Raw genomic sequence first — 27,707 nt, forward strand, 5'->3', positions numbered from 1 at the left:
CACACTTGGCCAATAAATAATATTCTAGTCTATTCTGTAAGGCAAGCCTGTTAATTTTATACATATGTTCATTGTCTATATGGAGAGAATAATCCTCCAGTGGCTCAAGGAACTTTGTTTCTTAAAAGAAGCTTATTACAAATCAAAGGGAAGATAAAGTTATAATAGCAATTTATAAGTAGTGCCCTATATAGCCCCAAGTCTTACTTCAGAAAAGCAACTGTATTTAATCATTAATTTGGGTAGAGCTTATCTAATCTCTATACTCATCCACTCAGGGATGTTTATTTATTTTATAATTTGTCTGTACTCACATGATTAGATGCAATTGTTAGGTGAATATACCACAGGGGCATTTTAATGGAGATTGATTGAAGCTGGTGAAAGTCAACTTTGGGTTCTGGTTGTCAAGCATTCTCAACCCACAACTGATCTAGTTTCAGTTGCCAAATTTTAATTAAATTCTTTACATTTCATCCAGTTTTGCCCCTTCCAAAATAAAAATAAAAATGTTTTGATTATAATCCATAGTTGAATCTTTCATTAAATAGTTATTAGATTCAAATGAAAGTCTTCAGACTTTCTCATTTCAGATCATTATTGGAAATTTGATACCAGTGTCAAGGATGTAATATAGATAGTGATGGCTAAAACTATATAGTTTATCACACTTCAACTCTAGCCAGTCAGGTCTCACAGCCATAAAGAAATTTTAATGCCATTTATGCCATTATTAAAAATGCCAACTTCACTTGCTATATAGCTAATAATTTCTCAAGTGATGGCTAGGATGAACAGCAAAGAATAAATTTGTAATTATTAAACTGGGTGGATGTACAATAATGCCACTGGCATTAAATTCCTCCCTATGGGTTTATTAAATTATGATCTATGCTTCCATTAAATATATGTGGTGATAGGATACAAGTCTTGAGCACATTATAATACTACTTAAGCTTCAGCTGGAAAGTGCCCCATTAGAAATGACTGGTCTATAGAATAAGCACACAGAAGTGGCACAGTAGCATGCATAGATATTATATGTCAAAATTTGACTCAATGCAGAATACATTGGGTGATTGTCCCAAGGTGCTTTTTCAAAAGGGCAACTGGACTTTGTTTGTCCATGAAGATGTTTCACTTCTTATCCAAGATGTTTCTTCAGTTCTGACTGAACGATAGAGGATGGAAGGATTTATATACCTTGCAGTCATCTGGTTGTTAGCACTCTTTCAGAGAGTTGTTGAGGCTATTTGGAGGTTTATCTGTGTCCTCAGGTTCACCTGAATAGTGCAAATGGGTGTGGAACTTTTTGTATTATTCAGGTGATTCTGAGGGCACAGATAAATTTCCAGGTGGCCTCAACAACTCCCTGAAAGAGTTCTAACAACCAGATAACTGCAGGGAATATAAATCCTTCTATTGTCCACCATTCAATCCAAAGAAGCTTCTTGGATGAGAAACAAAATGTCTTCAAGGAAAAACAAAGTCCAGTTGTCTTTTGAAAAAGCACCTTTGGAGCAACTATGAACTGGATGACTTGCTGGTGGTTCTTCTGGTCTTCTAGATCTTGTGTCATCATACTAGCAAAAGTAGGCTCTGTGTTTTTTGTTTAAAATTATTATGAGACAGTTAACTAGGACAAATATTCAGACAATTGTGACTGGTATTTCCCTTCTTTTAAACTGAAGTCCTAACTCTGTAGAAGAGGGCATGGAGTAGCTTAGTGTGAGATGATGAATGTTCAATGTCTGCCTTCACACAACAGATCAAGTGACAGAGAGAGAAACAGCATAGGATGAAAATTACTGATGAAGTTGATAAGGTGGAGAACTTCTACAGAGAATAATTGGATTAGAAGGCTCTCATCAGAGTTTTAAAAATAGTACATTATAAGAAAGAAAATGTTGACTCTGAAACCACAGCTGGCTAGGTAATGAAACCCTGCAGACTTGGACCAAAACCCCACCAGACTATTCAATTTCAATATAACCTATCCAGTTCTATTCATAAACCACAGGCTATGCATCTAATGGAAGAACAATAAGTCTAAATATAGAATTTTCCAAACTGGATTGTAAAGATTGGTAAAAGCTAGCAACTGCGGTAATTGGCAAAAGTCATTTTTCTGGAGTTGATAACTAGATAAAGGCATCATTTCTCAAACGTAAGTGTTACACGTTAAAGTCACAGTAGAATTAGTCAAATATTCAGACCTTTCCAAAGCCATGTCAAGACTTTTATATTTGAGGAGAAAAAAATCTGTGCTCTGGTCAGGAGCAAGGCAAATGACCTTTTTTGAGCCAATAATTCTGATTCAACAAATAGCCTATGTTATTACATAGAACGTAAATTGGGAATATCCTGTTGGAATTAGTTTTTTTTTTTTTAAAAAAATACACTCAAAATGTTATGGGCTTACTCATAATTTCATCTTACATAGGAAGTCTGTAATGCTTATTTTTTAAGAGGACCAGCAAAGACAGAAGTTTCTGAAATCAGCAATGCATAACAGTCGAAGAGCACTTCAGATCTAAAGGCAAAAACATGACTTAGAATGTATGGCAGTTATATACTATAACTATCAACTGTCTGCAACTTCTTAAACTATCCATATCTTTTCCAAGGATCATATGCATGCCTCCACATATTGGAACACATTTTTCCATGCAGACCTACCAATATTGTTAAGCAAAGGAGATAACTACCACAGGTAACTGTCAGCCCTTCAAGATAGACCAGATTAGGAAACCAAAGTCATATAACCTAATATTAATTTTATTATATAGAATAGAATAACAGAGTTGGAAGGGACTTAGGAGGTCTTTTTGTCCAACCCCCTACTCAGGCAGGAAACCCTATACCATTTCAGACAAATGGTTGTCCAATTTCTTCTTAAAAACTTCCAGTTTTGGAGCATTCACAAATTCAGGAGGCAAGTTGTTCCACTGATTAGTTGTTCTAACTATCAGGAAATTTCTCCCTAGTTCTAGATTGCTTCTCTCCTTGATTAGTTTCCATCCATTGCTTCTTGTCCTGCCTTCAGGTGTTTTGGAGAATAGGTTGACCCCCTCTTCATTGTGGCAACTCCTGAGATATTGGAACATTGCTATCATGTCACCCCTCGTCCTTCTCTTCATTAAATTAGACATACCCAATTCCAGCAACTGTTCTTCATATGCTTTAGCCTCCAGTCCCCTGATCATGTTTGTTGTTCTTCTCTGTACTCTTTCTAGAGTCTCCACATCTTTTTTTTTTTTACTTTTCCTTAGCTTCATGTAAACTAGGAAGAATACTTTCTGAGATGCTTTCTCAGATTAAGTTCTGGCCTGGACTCAAGTTTCTTTGATCTTACCATTATCTTCCTAGCAGCTCTTCCTTCTGTTCTTCAAGGTCATTCCTTCTATCCAGTACAGAAACATATAGCATGAAAGTCTAGCAGATGATTGGTTATTTCATTAGTTGTTGGGTGCGTGGGGAAGAAGAGAGTACTTGGCTTGAGATGGGCCTATTTGCTGCTCTGATTCAAGCAGTCAAATATCTAAAGTTGACCCTGAAAATCAGATCCAGTGAACATCACACCACATGAGATAATTGTGAGTTCTAACTGTCTATGGAGATTCTCAGTCATCCAGGTCATAGTTGTCCCAAAGGTGCTTTTTCAAAAGACAATTGGACTTTGTTTTTCCTTGAAGACATTTCACTTCTCATCCAAGAAGCTCCTTCAATTCTGACTGGATTCTAATATATTTTTAAAGAAGCATGGTCCCTTCACCGAAAAGGTGATAGAGAAAGAATATCCTGCAACCAAGACATTTGAATATTGTCAAGCTAAACTCTTGGAGTGGGTGGGAAGCATTTCTCTCTTTTTGATGAAGAAAAGGCACATGTATTCGCTGGTTTCCTAAAGTTAATTCTTTCATATGCTATCTGTGCAAAATTGGATGTCAGTTAATTGAGAAATACAAAGGCAGGGGAGCCAGCTGTTGGCAGGAGATGGGAGTGAAGGAATTTACAACAACTTAATTTGCTATTGACTCCTTAAGTGATCAGTTTAAATAGCCAGCGGGTATGTTAACTAAACCGACAACCAGATTCCAGTGGGTGGAGGTTAGGGCAACATTTGTCTTTCCAGCTGTGCTGTTCTCAAAATGGTCACAGACAAGTCTCTCCCCCTTTAAGAAAACCAGCTATAACCACATACTGTCTGCTAAAGTGTCACACAATTCAAACAGAAATATCATTTCTAGAGAAATCTTAAAGTGTACTTTAAATATGAATTTAGATTTGTTTATTATAACTAAAATATGTATCTATAGCCCCTGGCTATTGTGGAGAGAAGTACAACATGTAAAATAATTCACTAAACAAAAATAGACATATGAAGCTGCTTTGTACTTTAGGCCATTTCATTTTCAAACCCAGAAATTGATTCAAGCTAGAAGTTGGTCTCTAAAATTTCAGCCTCCTCCTCCCCCTCCTTCCCCATTTAAAAATGGATTGGGGATAATTCTAAACTTTATCATTGAGTGATGCTTTATTCTCAAAACTTTACTGCTTTTTCACAGTTGAAACTAAGTATTTTATTTGTTTTACAGATGTATTTGTCACCTATGTGAAAATAGCTTTAGTGATTTACCAAAGTAAAGACATTAAAGCCACCAAGTGAGCAGCCTAACAAAATTCCAGATGTGTAGCTTGGCAGAGAAGGAATTCCGGGAACCTGAGAAGCAAAATGAAAGATTAAGAGGACTTCGAAGACACATAGAATCTTTCCTTATTTTGGGGTAACCTACTTGATCTAAGCCTTTCAGTCAATCAGTTAAGGTACTCCATTCTCTGCTTTGTTTAAAATGTAAGCGCTATATACAGACATTATATCTCCAACCTTTTGGGCACCAGGGACTGGTTCCATGGAGAGAGATTTTTCTGCAGACTGGAGGGAGTGTGGTTTTGTGTGCTGCCTGCATCTTGTGGATGGGTCTTTGCTCGTTTGTGCAGCCCAGTTGCTGTCATGCCATGGCCTGGTACTGATCCATGGAACAGGGGTGGATGGGTGGGGACTCCTGCATTTTACAACAAGAAGAAGGAGGAATTTAGAATTTACTTCTGCAGAGCTTGTTCATAGATTGTCTAGAAATGTATACATGAATCAGTTTTAAAAATTAATCATGAAGTCATTCAGAAATTTGTACGTGAAAATAGATTTTTAAAATTTTTAAATATTAATTTTTAAAATTTACTTAAAAACCCCTTGTGTTCAGGACAGTACAAGGCCCAGCACCATCTCTTTTTTCTTTTCTTTTTCTTTCAAGAATTTAATTCATCGCTGGTTCTAATCACATTGAATGAAGGAATTTCTTTGCTTCCTTTTTATTTTCTTGCCCTCTTGGGTTATTTTATCTCAACTCCTAGAAATTCAAGCAAGCAGACTCAGTCTGACATAGGCTGACAATGCTGTCAGAAACAACTGGCAAGAGGTTTGATATTGATATATTAAAGCATAGTTATCTTGAAAGCACATGGAAATTGCAAAAACCCAGAAGTCATGACCACAGACTTGAAGGATCAGGAATGGAATATGAAGAGGGAAAGCTGTCAAGAAGACATGGATGAGTGAGTACACCATGTGAAAAAATAGGATGTTATAGTGATAGGATAAAAATGTTATGTAAATTGGTTCCTGCTTGACATACAGATTTAACAAGTCAGTGAGTGTGGCTGTGAAATGGCCTGGAGTCTGATTATATTTCTTTTTCTTTTTTTGACAATTAAGCAAGGATAGTTAATTAAAAGAAGAAGTTGTACAATTATATTCTGGCAAAGCATAAACAACCACAGGCAACCACATTGTAAACAGATAGACAAATTAATTTCATACAAGTGTGAAATTGAGTTTGAAACCCATGAATACTCCAGTAATGGATCTAATGCTGATCTCCAAATGTTCTGGGAGATAATATAAAGGTAGTCCTTGATTTATGACCACAAATGGGACTGAAATTTCCATTGTAAGCCAGGGTGAATTGGACTTGATTTTATGACCATTTTAATGACGTAAATAAGTGAATCCAGCTATCCAATTGACCTTGTTTGTCAGAAGCCAGCTGGAAAGACTGCAAATCACAATCATATGACCGCAAGATGCTTCAGCTGTCACAAATGCAAGCTGGTTGCCAAGAGCCTGATTGCAATCACACGAATAGTGAAACTTTGAAGATGGGTTGTATGCCACTTTTTCTGAGGCCATTGTAACTTTGAACCATTGTTAAATGAATGCTTGTAAGCTGACGACTACCTGTATTTGGTTATGAGGTTGGAAATGCCTATCCTGGGATATTCACAATTGTGCATTTTCTTTCCAAGGTGTTTTATCATGAATAAGAAAATAACAGAGCAACATAATAACAGAGTTGGAAATGACCTTGGATATCATGTCAATATAACTTTTTCAAATTCTCAAAAGTTTCTTTCCTTGTAAATAAGACTAAAAAATATTTTTTTAAAAAAATGGTTTTTAATGGCTTTTACTTTTTAAATAATTTCTGATGAATTTTATTAAGTTTTGGTTATTTTGTTGTATATTTTTTTAAATTATACATTGCTCAGAGTCATGAATGTGAGAAAGGTGGCAAATTTATCAAGTAAATAGATATATTATCATCCAGAAGACAGGCTTAGGATACAGGAGGATCTGGACAGACTCGAATACTAGGTGTTATCTAACAAAATGAAATTCAATGGTGAAAAAAGTAAGGTTCTACATTTAGGCAAGAAAAACCAAATGCACAGGTATAGTATAGGGGGTACCTTGCTCAATAGTAGTAAATGAGAGAGGGATCTTGGAGTCCTAGTAGACAATCATTTAAATATGAGCCAGCAGTGTAGTGCAGCTGCCAAAAAAGCCAACACAGTGCTAGGCTGCATTAACAGAGGGATAGAATCAAGATCACGTGAAGTATTAATACCACTTTACAATGCCTTGGTAAGGCCACACTTGGAATACTGCATCCAGTTTTGGTCATCATGATGTAAAAAAGATGTTGAGACTCTAGAAAGAGTACAGAGAAGAGCAACAAAGATGATTAGGCGACTGGAGGCTAAAACATATAAGGAACGGTTGCTGGAATTGGGTATGTCTAGTTTAACAAAGAGAAGGACGAGAGGGGACATGATAGCTGTGTTCCAATATCTCAGGGGCTGCCACAAAGAAGAGGGAGTCAAGCTATTTTCCAAAGTGCCTGAAGGCAGAACAAGAAGCAATGGGTGGAAACTAACCAAAGAGAGAAGCAACCTGGAACTAAGGAGAAACTTCCTGACAGTTAGAACAATTAACCAGTGGAACAACCTGCCTCCAGAAGCGGTGAATGCTCCAACACTGGAAGTTTTTAAGAAGAAACTGGACAGCCATTTGTCCAAAATATTATAGGGTTTCCTGCCTGAGCAGGGGGTTGGACTAGATGACCTCCAAGATCCCTTCCAACTTTATTATTATTATTATTTTGGATCATCGCACAGTCAGCCAGATGTACAGACTGGATTTGGCATTTTGTCTACCTATCGAGTCCTTACCCAGAACCTGGGATAGGCAGATGTGGATGTTTGATGGTATTACAGATATTGTCGCAGGATGGAAGCAGTTCCTAATAAAGCCGCCTTTTGCAATTGACTAATAGCGAATTTGTCAATGCCAATGGTGTTCAAGTGGTGCTCCAGTTGTTTTGGGATTGCATCCAAGGCGCGTATGACTATTGGTACTACCCTTGCTTGCTTTTGCCACAGTCTTTCTATTTCTATTTGTAGGTCTTTGTATTTTGTTATCTTCTCCAGTTCTTTCTCGTCTATTCTGCTTTCTCCAGGCACTGCCACGTCCACTATCCAGACTTTTTTGTCTTTCATATCGACAATTGTTAAGTCTGGGGTGTTATGTTGCAGGTGCTTGTCTGTTTAAATTCTGAAGTCCCAGAGCAGTTTAATTTTATCATTTTCTATGACTTTTATTTTATGATCCCACCAGTTTTTGCTTACAGGCAAATCATATTTTTTGCAGATCTTCCAATGCACCATTGTTGCTACTTTGTCATGCCGCTGCTTGTAGTCAGTCTGTGCAATCTTCTTGCAACAGCTTATCAGGTGGTCCACTGTTTCTTCAGCTTCGTTGCATAGATGGCACTTATTGTCTGTTGCTGTCTTCTCAATTTTGACTTTATATGTATTTGTCCTTAAGGCTTGGTCTTGTGCAGCCAGAATTAGTCCCTCGGTCTCTTTCTTCAATTTTCCTGTTCTTAGCCATTGCCAGGTCTTGTTAATATCTGCTTTCCCAGATATTTTTGTAATGTATTGGCCATGTAGTGCTTTGTCTTCCCATGCCTCTATTCTGTTCTTCATTTGGTCTTTCTTGTAGGCCAGTTTGGTCTCTCCAGTAGTCAGTAAGCCTGCCTGATATACTAATTTCAGTGCATCTTCATCATTGTTCTTCAGATATTCTTCCAAAGCCATTTTTTCTTCTTCAACCATCTGATGTACTTGTAGCATTCCATGCCCACCTATTTGCCTTGGTAGATAGTCTGTCAATGTCACTGCGTGGATTCATTGTCATTATTTTTCTGGTCTTCCTATCCATTGCTTTTAGTTCTGTTTGAGTCCAGTCCACTATTCCAGCTGTGTACCTAATGACTGGAATTGCCCAGGTGTTGATTGCCTTTATGGTATTTCCTCCATTTAGTTTGGACTTTAAGATCTTCTTCACTCTCTTGATGTATTCACCTGTAATCTTTTTCTTGACTTCAGTGTGCTTGATGTTGTCAGCTTGAAGGATACCCAAGTATTTGTAGTAATCTTCCTCATCCAGATTCTTAATGTTATTTTCATGGGGCATCTTGATTCCTTCAGCTTTCACTACTTTTCCTTGTTTGATAGTAAGTGTGGCACATTTGTCCAAGCCAAATTCCATAACAATATCTTGGCTATATATACGGACAGTGTTGAGCAGCGATTCTATTTCAGATGATGTTTTTCCATACAGCTTCAGATCATCCATGTAAAGGAGATGGGATAGTCTGGTAGATGTTTTTGATGTTTGATAGCCATGTCCTGAGTTATTCAGTATTGTTGACAGAAGAAACAGTGCAATAACAAATAGTAATGGTGACAATGAATCTCCTTGAAATATTCCTGTCTTGATATTAACTTCTCCCAGTCTCTCACCATTGATCTGCAACTGTGTCTTCCATTGTGCCATCGATCTTTGCACAAATTTTCTGATATTTCTACTGACTCCTGTTATTTCTAGGCACTTGATTATCCAGTCATGTGGCAGAGAGTCAAATGTCTTTTTGTAGTCAATCCATGCCACATTCAGGTTGGTCTTCCTTTTCTTGCAGTTTTCCAAGATCATTTTGTCTATTAGGAGTTGATCTTTTGTTCCTCTGCTATTGGGGCGGTTTCCTTTTTGCTCAGGTGGAAAGAGATTGTTTCAACTAGATGCTGTTGTACTGCATCAGCTACCACACCAGTTAGTAATTTGAAAGTTGTTGGTAAGCAGGTAATTGGCCTGTAGTTGCCTGGTGTTGCCCCTTTTGCTGGATTTTTCATTATTAGGTAGGTTTTCCCAGTTGTTAGCCACTTTTCAATTTCTCCTCCTTGTAGTATATTGTTGAACTGCTTGGCAATGAGTGGGTGTATAACAGTTAGATGTTTCAACCAAAACCCATGCAGTTCATCTTCACCTGGTGCTGACCAATTTTTGATTTTCTTTGCTCTTTTTTCTACCATTTTTGTTGTTATTACTAGTTCTTTCATTTCAACTTCTGTTTTATTTGCATCCACCTCTTTTAACCAAGCCGCATCCTTGTTGTATTTCTTTGGGTTATCCCATATCTGCTTCCAGAACTGCACTGTTTCTTCCTTGTCAGGTACTGACTGATTCATTGCAGTTTCTCCATTGATGGATTGGTAGAAACGTTTCTGATTGGATTGAAATTGGAGGTTCTGCCTATAGTTTGCAATTTGAGCTTCATATCTACTGATTTTCCTGGCTATAGCTGTTATTTGTTGCTTTATTATTTCCAGTGCTTCCTTGATCTTCCTTGTTTCTAAGTGGTATTTCTTGATTAGGTATTCTTTGGTCTTCTTGTTCTTCAGCTTCTTTTCTTTCATCTGTTCTAGCTTGCTTGCATGTGATCTTAACTTGCTGATCTTATTTTCTAGTCTAACCTTCCATTTTTCTGGTGCACTGTTTGTTTGTTTTTCTTCTTTGTTGATTTTGCATCCCAGGTATTCAGTTATAACTGCAGCTGTGCTGTACATTAGTTGGTTTGTTTCTTGCAGTGAATTATTATTATTTTTTATTATTATTATTATTATTATTATTATTATTATTATTATTATTACTGTTAAGTTGTTCTTAACAGAAGTTTGAAAAATGCTTTAAATAATTTATCAGCCTTTATGCAGTGATAGGAGGAAGGTATCAACTGTCCCATTTGGCACATTCAACCAAAAAAACTCTCAGTTCTTTAAAATGACCAAGAGTGTAGCTTTATTGAAAGATCCACCTAGGTAAAGCAGAAGCAAAGTCATTTCTGGATTTTTCCCATGAAAGCCCCATAGGGCCACCCACAGTTCATAGTTCAACAATTGGGTTCAGTTCTTTTGTTTTGGGAAAAGATTGTCTGTGCTGCTCAAACATTTCATAACTTGACCTTGGTGGCTAACATCTCCCCAGCAACAGAAGGTGCTTTTGCAATTCCGGAGCTTCTCTCCCTCTTTAAGAATATGCGGACCCCCCTTCCTTGCTGTTTGGCAAGCTGCGAGCGACAGCAGGTGCAACTATGGAGTTGAGTCAGGTTTGACAGTATGTATTAACTAATAGGCTACTAGCATGTTTACATTTAACCACCAATAACAAAAAAATATTGAAGATCCATACCATTTTGTGCAGATATATGTGAATATAGCACATCTAATTTGAACATAGGACAAAAGAAAGGAGCATATACATACATCTTATAATGTATGTTTATAAACAATATTGTTTATTTTAAATATTCAGTTTCACTTTAGCTGAAGTCTCATAGATTGATTTCCACAATACATTGTCCTGCACTTTATTTCCACTGTTTATAATACAACAATACAGGCTGATGATGCTGATCTAACACAAATGTTTTACTAGAAAAAGCTAAGTAGTGCATATGAGGATAAAATAAAATAAAAATAAATAAAAATCATTTTAATTTTGGCAAAATTCTTTAAACACTTAGAAAAAAAATAATAGAAACACTTTGTCTACATCCTCCATTTTTTAAATTTATTTTGGAATAAAGGCTTAATATAATTTAAAGAAGAACACTAATGCACTGGTAAGTTTGCTACATGTTCATAAAAGGATTTTGATATTGATACTAAAATTTGGGATTCATCAACCAATTTAGGCATCATCATAATATTTTTGTTGCTTAACTGAAACTTGTCTTTAATTAAATGCCAAGTTTTAATTGATGGATCAACTACCCTATTTTGCTGTTGTTATGACTTTGTTATTTTGCTTCTGATTTGCAACACATTCCTTTTGAATTTGAAATCGTAGTTTCTTTTTGATATTTTGAAAAATTATATAGCAATTTGTACTTTTTTTTAAAAGAGAAAGCTATTTTAAATTTGTTACTAGTTGGTTGTCATTACTAATCTCACCAAGCCATGGGAAATGTTTGCAATTGCCCTATTATGTACTTTACAAATTGCTTCCCTTCTATTTCCTGGTCTGCAATTAATCTGCCAGCTTCTGGTTCAAGACTGCATTCTTAGAGCATGAAAACAAAAAGATTAAACAAAACTACAACAATGCACTGTAGGAATTGTGGAGATTTTCACTAGGCAGACTTTGATTGATGCTATTCTTACCTACTGAAAAGGGGAGATTTCATCTGCTTGTGCCTAGCCAGAGAATTTATTATTTATTTATTCATGGAATCTTGAAGTTTCAAGTGGCCATTTAACCACTGAGTCAATTGCTTGTATACTACAGAAATCTAGATGAAGTATCCCTAATAGATGACTATCCAAACTCTGCTTAAATGTAGCCATGTCGATGGTTTCTGGTACTTTTTAAGGGAAGCTCATCTTTTCCTTCAGTGCTTTATTTCTCTGCTATTGAAAAGGGGTTCCCCCCCAAACTAAGTTGGACTGTTCCGTCTTATAACTGAAATTGAGTCATCCATGATTGGCCCTCTGCAATTATATATAAAAAAAGGTTCTGGCATTTTCTACACAATGTCCTTTCAGAGAAAGGATCACATGTCCTTTAATTTAGCCTTCCATTCTCAAGGCTAAATTAACCAATGTCTTCAAGCTGTCTTCACAGAGCTTAGTTTTTAGACTTCTGTTCATCCTTATTCCTCTCACTAAATCTATTCTGAATCTGTTTTAAAATGTGGTATCCAGAACTATTTGACATGGGAAGTGGCCAGTGACGAACAAAGAAACTATACCTCTATTGATAGAATATAGAACAGAACAGAACAGAACAGAATAGAACAGAACAGAATAGAACAGGTCTTTATTGGCCAATTGTGATTGGACACACAAGGCATTTGTGTCTGGTGCATACATACTAGCAACAAAGTGATAAATCATAAAATTTAAGATACAATAACAAATCATAAGACACAACTAACAAAGTGATAGTCATAAGATACCAATAAGAATAGGTAATAGGAAAGGTGAGAATGATAATAGTAATACAGACTACTACATGGTTAAATACTGTATTCTATGTGGTAGGGAATTATGTGCTGTGGGAATTATGTATTTAGCAGAGTGATGCCATGGGGGGAAAAACTGCCTTTGTGCCTAGTTGTTTTTGCTTTATAGCGATGTCCTGAGGGGAGGAGTTGAAACAGTTTATGTCCAGGATGTGAGAGGTCTATAGATATTTTCTCAGTTCTTTCTGGCTCATGCAGTATACAGGTCCTCAGTGGAAGGAAGGCTGGTTGCAATTGTTTTTTCTGCAGTCCTGACTATCCAGTGAAGTCTGTATCTGGCCTATTTAGTTGCTGTACCAAACCAGACAGTTATTGAAGTACAAATGACAGATTCAATAATTGCTCTGTAGAATTGTATCAGCAGCTCCTTGGGCAGTCTGAGTTGGTGCAGGAAGGATATTCTTTATTGTGCCTTTTTCATGACAGTTCTAATGTTAGGTGTCCATTTCAAAATCCTGGGAGATTATAGAACCCAGTAACTTGAAGGTCTATATTGTTGATACTATGCTGCCTAATATTGTAAGAGATGGTAGAATAAAAGGACTCCTATGCAGCCCAGAAATTCCAGTTGTGGTCATACCGTATCAGATCAAACTTATTTAGGACTACTTTTTATTGGTTATTCCTTTCTATTTCACAATTAGGGAAGAACAACAGGGTGGCAGACTATGATTTTGGATTTCACTCAAAAGGTAAGTTCTACTATCAGAAAGCTAGCATGGAAAGAGCAAGATGACAGCACCACTACTTGCTCTTGCTAAGGATTTCCAGATATTTGCTGTCTCAAAACTCCTCCATGTGAAGCTGATCTAAGTTCCTATTGATTCAGTCACTCGTTTCTTCTGCAAAGCTGGTTTGTGAGGGTACAGCCATCTGTTTCTGCTCAAAAGATGAGCAAAAAATATGTAAGGTTTTGAAAATGAGGGATGAGATAATAGAAGTAAAACTGAGACAGACTTTTGACTGAAACATATCTGGATCTGGAGTTGAAATGTTTTGTTCAGTTAGATTAGGAGAGAAGGGGTGGAGGGTGGGGTGGGTGGCGGTAGAGAACTTTAAATTGAAGCAATAACAAAGTTACTGCTTGCGTGCCTTTGCTTTCCTGCTTTCTGGCAGAGGCAAGTAACTAGAAAGCCAAAATCCTGCGAGGCAAGCTGTTACTGCATTTCTGGCCTAGTTCTAAAGACTAAAATGTTTTAAAAGGTTGGATAAAGCCTGACAAACACCTAAAAGCTTGGATGGTTATCACAGCCAAATCTTGAAATCTTTTGAAGTCAACAGTTTGGGACAGGGAGACAAATATATTAATACTGGTATCTACTTTTCCTTATTTTATTTTCTTTAAATATAGAGCAGGAGTCTATGTTTTCAATAGGCCATCGTGGGCACTTACTTGGCACTGTTTTCAGCTCTGCCCCTTAAGAGAGTGAACCTTTTGTTTCCTCTCTAAAATGCACTTTTAACTTTGAGGACCAATTTTTATAATGTTTACAAAACACGATAAATTTTATTTTGTAATGAAGAGGCCAGCATAGCACTAATATCTAAAGAGGGACAAGATTTGACTTCAACAAGAAACTAGAAGTTGGTATCATTATTGAATAATGACTTCAAGATGTTCACAACAATTCTAGTTGATAGCTTGAAAATAACTTTGCAAGAATTTAATTCAATGTAGGTTTTCACCTAAAAGACTGTTAAAAGCACAATATTAGAAAAGTGTTGGACATTTTGGAATCTTTGGGGCAACATAATGAAGAGCAAGCCATATTAATTTTCTTAGATGCAAAGAAGGCCTTTGACAATTTGAATTGACCTTTCTTGTTCAAAGTTTGGGAAGATATGAACTTTGGAGATAATTTTATAAAATGGGTAAGATTGATCTATACTTGACAGAAAGCACAAATAATTGTTAATGGAGATCTAACAAATCTGTGAGATATAAAAAAAGAAATAAGACAGAGATATCCACTTTTTCCTCTCTTATTTATTGTGGTTTTTGAAATACAGAAAAGAGATAATAAGACAGATGAGAGAATAGTGTAGCAGCACTGAAGTGGCCACATTTTTTCCACGTTTCAATCTCTTGTGAGTAATGGATGCATTCTTTAAGTAAATCCATTTGAGGTAGGTTGATTCAAAAATTGTTGCTCTGAAATGCATGGTTTGAAGTTTACTAATAGATAAACAGGAGAGTTTATTCATATAGATCAGGGGTCTTGAAACTTGGCCCTTTTATGACTTGTGTACTTCAACTCCCAAAATTCCTCAGCCAGCAACGTGAGCTGAGGAATTCTGGGAGTTGGTCCACAAGTCATAAAAGGGCCAAGTTTCAAGACCCCTGATATAGATTGTACGGCATACTAGGATGCAATTCTATCATCCTTAAGGAAAGTTTTCTAAAATCAGACCTCTAATGAGAAAGATGACCAGCTACAGATGATAACCCACTTACAAGAAGATCTTAATGTTTAGATAGGTACTCAGGGAGACAGATCTTGGTTCTAACTAGGAATGTAAAATAAATCTAATGCAGACATGTGGGGAAATGGATGCACGTAATCTGTCAAAATGAATTCTGTTGCAGCATGGATGGTAGCACTGAACACAGTACTTCGTACGTTTCTGAAAAATACCAATAATAAATTAAATTTTTAAAAGATCATGTGCTATCAATAAAAGTGCCATTGTCCACCACATAGACAAACTTTCTCCAGGATAATTGGAAAAACTATACTAGGGAAATTGATGTGTAAAAGAATGAAATTGGTAAATAAAATGATTTCCTGAAATAATTTATATGACAAACTGTGGTCTTTATAGCCATTTGCATACAAAAACAATACAGGTAGGTTCTTCCTTAACAACTGCCTTTTATAGCCATCATTATAAGTGATCACTGGTCTGAAAAAGTAACTTTATGATCAGTGCACACACTCACCATTTAGTGTCCTCACAAGCATATGATCACCATTTGCGAGCTTTAGATCCACCTTCCAACAAGCAGTGTCATTGCAGAACCCAGCAGTAAAATTGCAAGTTGAAATCACATGATACGTTGCTTAACTATCATGTTGTTTAGTGACAGAGTCGCTCATCCCAATGATGGTTGTTAAGCATGAACTATCAGTATGCACTAAGGAAAATTTCAAAAGAAAAATGGAATATAATTGTTTTGCAGATCACTTGTTTAAAAAGTAAAAATATCATAAGAGGATGGGATTAATTGAGTAATGTTCCATTCCTAGCAACCACATAGATTAGAGTTTTTCCATGTCTATCTATTCCTAAGCTGTTATTTTAGACTGGAATGCAACCTTCCTAACGGAAACAGTAAATGCAAGCAATTGTATTCTGATCTGCATATTCTTAATTCTAAACTATGAAGAACTTAAAAAACAACTCTCTAAAACTTTTGGTCTGGTTAACAGAGCCTCCCACAACTGAATTTCCAGTACTAGCTGAAAAAAAGAAAAAAATATTAAATATCTGCTAAATAATCACCTTTATTGTATTTAAACAATTTTCATTTCAATGTGCTAAATTGGGTACTAAATTAAATTTAGTTTTTAACTACTGGCACATCACTCAAAATCACTGCTTTTAATCTTTTAACCTTCATATTAAGACTTTGAAGCAATGCAGTTGCCTGCGGATGGTGGGAAAAAAATTGAAGAGATTCATGTATTTCTTAATTAATTTGCTGCTGAGCATTAGCATTCTGTATAGCTTACCTTCAGTCTCCAGCCATTTGCTCTTGTTGATTCTTCCCATTTTATAAAGTCCAATAAATATGGTTCTTTATTGCTAGATGATAAATAATTATCCTCAGTATTATTCCTGCGAAATTGACTCATCCTTGATAATGTATTGTTTACATATAAAAAATATTTATCATGTGAATCTAAGAGAAAGGGGCCTGGCTGCCAGATGTGTTGACACTGCTAAATTGGTTACATATGTGCCCCTCCCCCTTCCAACTCTGATTTACTTAATGGCTTTGTTTTGCTTACTTTTCTCTCTCATCTTGCTTCTATTTTCTCTTTAATCTTTGGGGAAAATGCCCCTGGGATTTTGTCATGACACTCTCTAAGTGGACTTAGGTTAATGTATCTATGATAGCATAGGAAACTCCAAAGGGTATTTATGCTTATATGTTTACATGAGTTTGCAGCAAAAGATTTACTATATTTAGTTTCAAATAATAAAGGAGAGCAATTAGCTTCCTGTGAGTTCATCTCAGGATGAAGCAAAAATGGATGGAGTGGGTGGAGGGATTTTGTGGTGGGATAGTATTAAAAGATAATATTGGGTATCAGAGTTCCTTGAAATTAGCTTGCCACCACTTGTGTCCTTCAAATATGTGGGATTTAAATATATATATAGTTCCAGATGCAAAGCCAAGAAGGGAAAATCTGCCTTATACAAAGACTACTTGAACATTTTTTATAAATTTGCTATTTACAAGACGGGAAATATCCAAACCCAGTAATCTATTTGGGATATAGAATCAATTCCACAAAGGAAGAGAACTCATATCTTTCCTGCCATGGAGTATCTTCTGAACTTTCCAACCCTTGTCCTTCTTCTAAATTACCAAATGAGCTTCCAGCAAAATATTTTAATGTTATGTTTATTTTGTTATGTAATTTATCTCCTGCCTGAATCCTCATGGGCTCCAAGTAGTTTTCAAATTTTAACATAGCAATAAGCATAACATTTGCTTTTAAAACCTTCAGTAAGATAGAGGTACACAGACTCTATCATCAAAGACCTTCTGAAAAATTAATTTTTACTAGCTTCTGGAAGATTATCCTTACCTCAAGAAGAAAACAACTCGCTACCCTTCCTGGACATCCTGATCAGCAGAGAGCACAATGGCAAACTAAAAATGCAAATCTATAGAAAAACCACCCATACTAACCAGGTACTCCACTACCAAAGCAACAACCCAACCTCCCACAAGAGAAGCTGTGTAAGGACTTTATTTAAGTGAGCTCAAACACACTGCAGTAACCCATAACAGCATAAAAAGGAAATGCAGCATCTATACCAGGACTTTTCAACCAGTGGTATGGGTACCACCTGTGGTACATTGCATCTGGCAGGTGGTACGCGACCATCCTAGAAAAGTGGTAGTGGGGGAGGGGAATGAGCTGAACCAGTGACAGCACCGCCCAAACCTGAGCAAAAGATGGCTCGAGCTGCAGGACTATCAGGGCTCAGTGGAAGCGCCAGGATCAGTGCCAGGCTCGAGCTGGAGCTCGCACTGATCTTGGTGCTCCTGCTGAACCCTGAAGAAGCACCAATCAGCTGGAAAGCAGCACTGATCCTGGCACTTCTGCTGAGCCCAGAAGAAGCACCGATCAGCTGGAATGTTGAAGCATCTCCAGGGTCTTGTGATTTACATTCAGATGCTTGGCAACTGATTCATATTTATGACGGTCACAGTGTCTCAGGGACATTTGAAGTGACCAAAACCTGCTGCAACCACTCAGCAGACAGGAGGAATAAAAACCAAACACCCCCACCCCACCCCTGCTGCCAACCCTCAACAGAAATGCTCACAACAATGAAAACCTCAGACAGGAGGAAGAGCACCTCCAGGCGAGCAGGCAGGTGTCTTGCTCGGCTGTGGCTTGGGGGGCACTTTTTTCAGTGCCATTGTAACTTTGAACAGTCACTAAGCAAACTATTGTAAGTCGAGGACTATCTTTACTTTAACACTTTTTTCCTTTTTTTTTTGGTCATCAAGTTTTTGACACCTTGCTAGGTGACTGGTGGTACTCGGATGTTGCCATAACCTAAAAGTGGTACAATGGGTGAAAAGGTTGAAAAGCCCTGATCTATACAACACATTCCAAAAAATGGATACCCATGCAACTTTATCAAAAAGTCCCTGACCACTCAACCCATACAGCACAACCAACACAAACCCTAAAAAAGAATTACACTACCATATATCAAGAATATATCAGAAACCACCAATAGCCTGCTACTACCACATGGAATCAGCATAGCACACAAACCAGCTAAAGCTCTTCAAAATATCCTAAGTAAACTAAAAGACCTAGTAACCCCAGAAGAAAAAATAGGAGCCATCTACAACATACAATGTAAGAACTGCAACAACCGCTATGTACGATGAAACTGGCAGAAGATTGGCAGAATGTATCTGTGAACACAGCTTCTGGAGGCAGGTTTATTCCACTAATTAATTGTTCTAATTATCAAGAAATTTCTCCTTAGTTCTAGGTTGCTTCTTTCTTTGGTTAGTTTTCATCATTGCTTCTTGTCTTACCTTCAGGTGCTTTGGAGAACAGCTTGATTCCCTCTTCTATGTGGCAGCCCCTGAGATATTGAAACAGTGCTATCATGTCACTCCTTCTCTTCATTAAATTAGGCATACCCAGTTCCAGCAACCATTCCATTTATGTTTTAGCCTCCAGTCCTCTAATCACCTTTGTTGCTCTTCTCTGTACTCTTTCTAGAGCAGAGATGTAAAACTTGCAATGTCATGTGATGTCTTGCGACATATTGTGACTTTTTTTCTATTGCGGGCAATGGGGTGTGCATGGTTTCGCCATGATACATCCGGCCCATGGGCAGGTAGTTTGACACCTGGTTCTACAGTCTCAACATCTTTTTTACATCGTGGTGACCAAAATTGGATACAGTATTCCAAGTGTGGCCTTACCAAGGCATTGTAAAGTGGTATTAACACTTCACATGATCTTGATTCTATCCCTCTGTTAATGCCACCTAGGATTGTGTTGGCTTTTTTGGCAGTTGCAGCACATTGCTGTCTCATATTTAAGTGATTGTCCACTAGGACTCCGAGATCCCTCTCATAGTTACTACTGTTGAGCAAGGTAAGACCTATACTATACCTGTGCATTTGGTTTTTCTTGCCTAAATATAGAATCTTACTTTTTTCACCACTGAATTTCATTTTGTTAGATTGCGCCCAATGTTCAAGTCTGTCAAGATCTTTTTGTATCTTAAGCCTGTCTTCTGGAGTGTTGGCTATTCCTGCCTGGTTGGTATCAACTGCAAATTTGCTGAGTTCCCTATCTATCCCCTTATCCAAATAATTGATGAAGGTGGGCCCAGAACAGAGCCCTGGGGCACCCACTGCACACTTCCCTCCATGTAGTTCCATAGAGGACCAAACACTGAGTATGGCCAGTCAGCCAGGTATGAATCTATCTGGAGGTGATGCTATCTAATCCACAATTTTCTATCTTATCAAGTAGTAGGTTATGGTCTACTTTATCAAATGCCTTACTGAAGTCCAAGTAAATTATATCCACAGCATTCCTCTGGTCCACTAATTTTGTCACTTGGTCAAAAGTACAATAAGTTTTGTCTAGTATGAATTGTTTTTGACAAACCCATGTTGGCTTTTGGTAATGACTTTATTTGCCTCTAGGTATTCACTGATTTGTTACTTGATTATTTTTTCCAGAATCTTCCCAGGTATTGAGGTCAGGCTGATAGGTCTGTAATTTCATGGATCCATTTTTTTCCCTTTTTTGAAGATGGGAACTACATCAGCTCTTTTCCAGTCCTCTGGTAGTTCCCCAGTGCTCCAGGATCTTTGAAAGATATAATTCAGTGGTTCTGAGATCACAACTACCAGTTCCTTCAGAACCTTAAGGTGTAATCCAGCTGGTCCTGGTGATTTGAACTTGTCTAGGGTGGACAGATGCTCATTTACCATTTTCTTGCCTATCTTAACTTGTGTTTCTAATCTGTTTTTTACAGTACTGTTTTTGATAGGTTGGACTGTTGGATACAAAAAACAAGTTAAGTAGATCTGCTTTCTCCCTGTTGCTTGTCACCTTCTTGCCACTTTCTCCCACTAAAGGACTAATCATTTCCTTAACTTTTTTCTTGTTTTTTACATGTTGAAAGAAGCTCTTTTTGTTATTTTTGACTTTTGTCGCAAGCTTTTGTTCGTTTTGAACATCATCTTTGTGGGCTTGGGCTATTTGCTGATATTCTGTCTTAGTTACATGCCCCTCTTTCCACTTTTTATACTGAACAAAAAAACCTAAGCACTTTGCCACCAACAATCAGTACCCAGATTAGCATAGATCAGTGGTTCTCAACCTTTTTAATGCCACGACCCCCCCCAACCGGTCGTAAGTCGAGGACTACTCAACTGGTGCAGCACCATTTGCAGAATGGGACTTTTGGCAGGCTCAGCAGGGCAGAGACAGCCTGGACAATTCCTATTGGCTTTTGAAAGCCAATAGAATTAGACTCTATTCAAGAGAGTCTATTCTATTGGCTTTCAAAAGCCAATAGAATAAAAGGGAGTAGCACAGCTAAGGAAAAGGGGAAAAAATGGCGGACTGCGTTGTTTGGCGATCCCCGTGAAATGGTCGTTTGACCCCAAATGGGGTCCTGACCCACAGATTGAGAACCACTGGCATAGATTAACTCCAAGGTTAACTTCAGACCAACAATCAAGTAAACAATACCCCAATCAAGAAACTGTCAAAGAGCCTACAGTAAACAGCCCAACCAAAGAACCTCTAAAACCACTCCCACCAACACTGACAGAGAAGCTACCAGAATATAAACTGACAGCAAAGAGCACTCCTTACTAGCATTGATGATGTTACCTAGTTTGGTAATGAAACATCTGCAAGAAAACAAGCAAGCTCAGAGAGCACCAAGGACCCCTCATTTCAACCCTAAACTACAAATATTCTCCTTTATTGGTAATCTCTGCTATGCAAGTAATGCTCAAACGCCAGTACCCATTGTATCTCCTAATCAGGAGATGACAAGGGCAATAGTCCAAATCTAGTGGAGTATATAACAACCACCACCACCACCACTACTACTACTACTACTACTACTACTACTACTACTACTACTACAGCACCACTTGAACACCGTTGGCATTGACAAATTCGCTATTAGTCAATTGCAAAAGGCAGCCTTACTAGGAACTGCTTCCATCATGCGACGATATCTGTAATACCTTCAAACATCCACATCTGCTTATCCCAGGTCCTGGGTAAAGACTTGATAGGTAGATCAAATCCAGTCTGAACATCTGGCTGACTGTGCGATGATCCATAACAACAACAACAACCTAGTAAACAAATGTTTAAAATGGATTTCACAGCCCAGTGCTAAATAAACTTCATAAGCAAATATGACTGCATTTTCAGAAGAAGCCTAGATGAGATATATAGGAGTTTGTGTTATTATAGTTTTAAAATGTCCTTCTGAGATTGAGCTGTTGCTCAGTACTGATAGGGTTAATTGTACTCTTGCCTGTTCAAACAGTTGAGTGGCTGGTTGTGGTCACAACCAAATTGCAGGTTGATTCTTTCTGGGTTTAAATGATATTTAATCATTTAATGACACAGATTGACCTAAATTAAAAACTTTAATTTAACTAAATTAAAAATGGCTCTATTGAATCATCAGTTTGCCCAGAAAAAAATTAACACTAAAGCCAGAAAATATTTTTAAGTTTCTGTGAGGCAAATTTCTGATACTTAAACACTTAATTCAATAAGAAACTATTAATAAATGTGAAGGCTGAAATACATTGCAAGAATGCTAGCTTTTCTGCTGTGATGAGAACATCAAAAATTATTAGTTTTAATCTCTGATTAAGGATTTGCTTCTATTACTGTGCTTTCCATTTTCTAGAAAATAAAGAGCCACAGGCCAAAAATGGGAAACCAATTTGAAAAAGATTCAAACTTAGTTATCTAATTTTGCTTACAGGATTGATGAAAAAAAACTATAGATGATAAAGGAAGATAATATTCTTTCTGGAAGCAGGTATTATTCAGTGATACATGTTAAAAGTCCACAACATTTGAAAAAGTCAGCTTATTAAAGGTGGATAATGAGAACAAATTGACGAACCTTTCTAAAACTCTGAAGGCATGCCTGAGAAGTTGGTGTTTAATCCTTTGATTTGAGATTATTTCTTTCTACAAATTTTCAGGACATGCACAATACTTATATGGAGATCTTTGGGGTTATTTTAGGGTTAGCAGCTGGCCACATTTGTGTAACATGCTAAGCCATGGTTACATAGACCATGTTGGATAAACTATATATTAATTGGAATTGTTGTTCTAAGCCATAAACCATGACTTATAAACTTATCACATAACTTTTGAGTCAAAATGAATAAGAAATCCTCCTCATAGCTTAGCATGATGTATGAAGTCAAGCATAAGTAACTTTAGGTTTATACAAATGAAGAGCTTTGTACTCTGAAGATCTTTTGTTACAATCTATTTATAGAAAGTGTTCAAGTAATATCCCATACCCTCTTTTAAAGAAAAATCTTCATCCTGGTTCATCCAAACCAGGGATAAACAACATGGTGACTGCTTTAGAAAGAAGGTTGCAGTTTATTGAAGAGCCAGACGGAAAGATGGTACTGGCAGTAAAGAGGAGAGAAAAAGGGCTGAGCACATGTGGGGAAGTAAGATTTTATACCCTCTGAAGCCTTTTGTTTGGAGTAGTTTCCTGTTCCTGTTTTAGGCTTTTGTATTTCCTGTGTGTATTCTGACCTGAGTCTGTATGTGCCCTTCTGCTTATTCTTGATGGTGGTAGATATGTCCCAAAGGTCATATCCTACTTCCCTGGTGCTGGGGCTAATGACTCTTAGAATTTGGATGAGGTATGCAGATTTTAGGTGTCTTTGTCTTCTTGATCTCCTAGCTGGGGCCTTTCTGATGGTTTACTCTACATTTGTACAGAGCTGGCTTCTGCTTGGGACAGAAAGACTTGAGGGCAGTATTGGTTTCTGCTTTTAAAATCCTTCTGAGGAAATATATTTTTCTGCCCTTTTAATATTTCCTTCTCTGGGGGGCTGACACCCTCCAAATAGACACATCCTCTGGGACATTGCTTGATTGGCTGGGGTGGAGATATAAAGCTGATGATACCTCATTCATGTTGCTGAATGATCTGAATGCATGAAGCCAAAGGGTGTGGTCATTAAACAAGAATGGGGAGAGTGCTAACCCTTGTAGGACTCCACAAATCAGGGATTACAGGCTTGACCTCCTGCCCTTAAATAGATAAAGTATGGAATTTTACCTGTATGGTCCTCGGTTCAGGTGCAAATCTATAAAGTTCTTCAAGATAGCCACTAGTTTTACATTTCAAGTCTCAGAAAACATATCTTCCCTCTTGTCTTCTTTGAAATACTTGGTACTTCCAATAAGTTCCATCTAACTGATCAATTGGTGAAGGGGGGCATTAATTAGCATTACCTTATTGCATGTTTCTCTGTCCATATATTGTTCTATATGATTTTTCAGAAAGGGAAGAGGGGGAAATGGCAGGGAATGCAAAGGGGCACTGAGAATCTAAGAGGTAACCAAAACCAAGGAAACACCTATCTCACAATTTCTGCATTAATTCTGCAAATTTTTCTTCACATGGTTTGATCCTGCCCTAAAGTTGAGCCAGAAGTTTATTGGCTCAGCTGCACAAGAGCAGCTAACAAGGTCCAGTATCATGAGAATGCTGGGTCATGGCACCAATCCCAGACCAGTGCAAACAGTGTATGCAGAAGAGGCCTCAGAAATGCTATGCATCATGATAAAATGTGTTCCTTATTTTGAGTTTTTTCTACAACTGTCTATTTGGAGGAATGAATTGTGGCACTCTTGTACAAATGTGTTCTGTGGTTGATGCTTTGAACAGAAGCATTTATCCTGACTATATATTTATTTTCAAAATGTTTTGAGAAGAGTAACCCATTTAGTTGAATGTGTGTGGGTCTATTTTTAAATTATAGGAATACAAGAAAGCAAACAACATGAGGGGGTGGAAGGAGGAAGTTACTACTTTCAGATGTTCCTCCACACTTCTATAACTCAAACATTACTTTGTTTTTTCACATTGAAATTTTGCAGGCTCTCTAACATGGAACTTGTGGACCAGTACTTTGGGAGATAAAAATACACAATAACTGAGAGTATGCTTATAGAACAGTTGAACAGTAACCCTCTTTGAACTTGACTGCTTGCCGAGAATCAGTGGATGTTTTCTCACCCATCATCTGGAAGATGTTTTTTGAGATAGATTGGAGGCTACTCCCAAGAAGAACATATTTTTCTGCCAGATAGAGCTGAAGAATAAGTATGTTAAGCATAACATGAAAAAGTATGTTACATAAGAATAAATCTGTTTTGGAGATTCAGTGAGCCAAAAAATGGTCATATCTGAGAGTTGTATCTTGAAGTGTTATATTGTGTCTTGGATTGGGTTTCATATCGCACCAAGAGTGGCTCAGGATCCAACAAGATACAGGTCAGACCTTTTCATGTTTGTTCATATAGGTCAAACCTTTAACATCCCTTTCTACAACTTTCTCACTTCAGTAGAGTATGGGAATAATGCCATGGTCTTCTAACAAACACAGTCAGTACTCAATAGAAATGGAGCTATGGAAAAATCAGGCCTTTTGTTAGTTGCTCGCAGGCTTTTGCTGGAACAGCAGCTAATACTCCAGCTAATGCTTTCTGATTTATACGCTCAGAGATTTGGCAGTTCCTTGCTATATTGTGACCATCAGTTTATCTGGAATATCTATGAATATTTATGCTATAAAGTACAGCAGTGGCCAAAATTGTGGAAACCTTTTGGGAAAAGTGTACAGTAGAAATGCCACCTTTGGTTAAGTTTCCACCATTTTTTCTTCTAATTTCTTTAAAACTGTAGCCTTGTTCACTTAATAATACTATTTTACATCACTTTCTGAGCGATCAATCAACTCTTTGACCATTACTTTAATTTTATTATGTTTTACAAGCTCACTAAATGAAAGAACACAAAAAACCCAACCAACTTGATAGCGATCACATAACACACTGACAAATATCCTCCTCTCAGTTTCAATACATGACATCAATAACTGAATCCTACTGTGATCTGATTGGTCCATTGCCAAAACAAGATGACACCTGATTGGCTCTCTAAACACTCATGCTCATTGGCTACAATCAGATGAACGAAAGCTACCTGATATCAACCTAAGCAAGTTGTGCTTCCTTTTTCTGGTTATTTGGCTGTAACCTTTCATAGAATACAGTACAGATAACTGAACAAATTTTGTTGTATTACATTCTTGATTAAATTATCTTTCCATTGATATATAATTTTATGGTACTACTCTTCCCAAAAAAGTGGTGTTATTAGCCATCAAACCTCAAAAATACACTTTTCCCAAAAGGTTTCCACAATTTTGGCCACTACTGTATATATATTCAGCATGATGAACTTAGTCATAAGCAGTGTGCATTATGACCATTTACAGGAGAAACTTCTGCAGAGACATTTCCCCAGGTCTTTTCAATAACACTACTCTTGTCTTGTATGTACTCATTATAAACTCAGGTTTTATCACTCTTTGGAAAGTTGGTTTTTGAAAGAAGCAGAACAAGTACTGTTGGGAAATTGCTTCTTGACTGCCCCAGTTGGCATTATAGTTGTACCTTTCTAGGAAATTGTAATGTTGGAAGGTCCAAATTTTTGTTTAGTACATGAAATTGAGAAAGTATGAACCATAGGTTTATTGTCCAATTTTTTTCTGAAGACTTTTAGTGGGGGGGGGGGAGAAGCATCACTTCTCTTGGAAGTAGATTTTATTTCATATTGCTTCTATTACAAAACATTTTTGCCAATGATCTCTTGAAATCTGTAACTAAGCTATGGGCTAGTTTGATTTTTAGATCAAGAGAACAGTTTGACTCTATATGAAGTAGTTTTATCTTGCAACCTGTGCATCCAGTTCTGAAAATGATGTCAACGGAAGATCTTTTAGTTTTGAAAATATGATTAGAAACTAAAGATACCCTAATTAAGTGCCACTTACTAATATCTTCCTGGCTTGTGTACTGTTTAATGCACATATAAACCTTATTATTTTCTATTGTTGATTTTTTAAAATGATCCCTTGTCTATGGTAAATGCTAGACCTCAGGATATAATTTTGTTCAGGAAACCACAAGAAGGTCCTGAAATAATTGGAAGAAAGCATGAAGATGAAAAGATAGATGGGCAAATGAGAGAGAAAATTCTATTTTATATAAGTTTCTCTCTCTCTCTCTCTCTCTCTCTCTCTGTGTGTGTGTGAGAGAGAGAGAGAGAGAGAGAGAGAGTGGTGTGTATCTCTTACAAGTGGTCATTGTAATAACCTCTTTATAAAAACAAATTCTACAAAGCAAAATGGGCCTTTATTGTTGCCACACACACAAACAACTGCAGACAATTTGATTTAACCATTATTTTTCCCTCAGCAGGCTTAATTCTTAATCAGAAAAAGAAAACATTTTGCTACAATAATTTACAGTCATTTACAAACAACAGCTTAAAAAGAAGATGGAACTTGATGCCCTCTTCCACCTGTATTGTTAAGTCTTTTAAAAATTATTAGATTTCCCCCCTTTTTTGAAAACCCAATGGCCAACTGATTCCACACTTTATTCTCTATTCTATTTTAAACTATTAGTAAATGGTTTGATTTTTGTTTCTGTTCTGATAATAAGGTCCCATAAAACTCAGTAATAAAGACATGGTTTGACTGGAATTCTTACTTAAGCTGGCCTTTCACCCTGAGAAAGAATAGCTCAGTAGTAATGGAGAGAACTCCATTATTTATTTATAATTTTTTTTAAAAAAAATCTTTGGAAAAGGCTCTAATACTTGAAAAGATAGAAAGATAGAAAGAAAGAGAAGAGGATGGCCAACAGCAACAGTTACAATGGCAAGAATAGGCTGTTGGGAGAGTTGAAAGACCAGGTTAGCAATAGATCATCTTAGAGAAAATCTATGTATGTGGTCGGCAAGAGATAAAAATGGCTTGATAGCACAATCATTAAAAATTACAATAGTTAATGTTGGTTGTATTCATCTGTGATTCCAAAAAGATAACTTCTT

The 27,707-nt window shown here is 37.0% G+C and overlaps 1 long non-coding RNA gene across 1 annotated transcript in view; it reads left to right on the top strand.

Moving 5' to 3' along the window:
- Positions 1-24,954, top strand: part of LOC120308953 — a 34,657-nt gene extending 9,703 nt beyond the window's left edge. Inside the window, exons 2-4 of the long non-coding RNA XR_005556967.1 lie at positions 4,599-4,827; positions 5,416-5,616; positions 24,683-24,954. This is a non-coding gene — a long non-coding RNA (uncharacterized LOC120308953). The remainder of the gene's footprint in view (positions 1-4,598; positions 4,828-5,415; positions 5,617-24,682) is intronic.
- Positions 24,955-27,707: the final 2,753 nt, after the last annotated feature.

This window comes from Crotalus tigris, unplaced genomic scaffold, assembly GCF_016545835.1.
Source record: "Crotalus tigris isolate CLP2741 ecotype Arizona unplaced genomic scaffold, ASM1654583v1 scf7180000017973.899353, whole genome shotgun sequence".
In the NCBI taxonomy this organism is placed as follows: domain Eukaryota; kingdom Metazoa; phylum Chordata; class Lepidosauria; order Squamata; family Viperidae; genus Crotalus; species Crotalus tigris.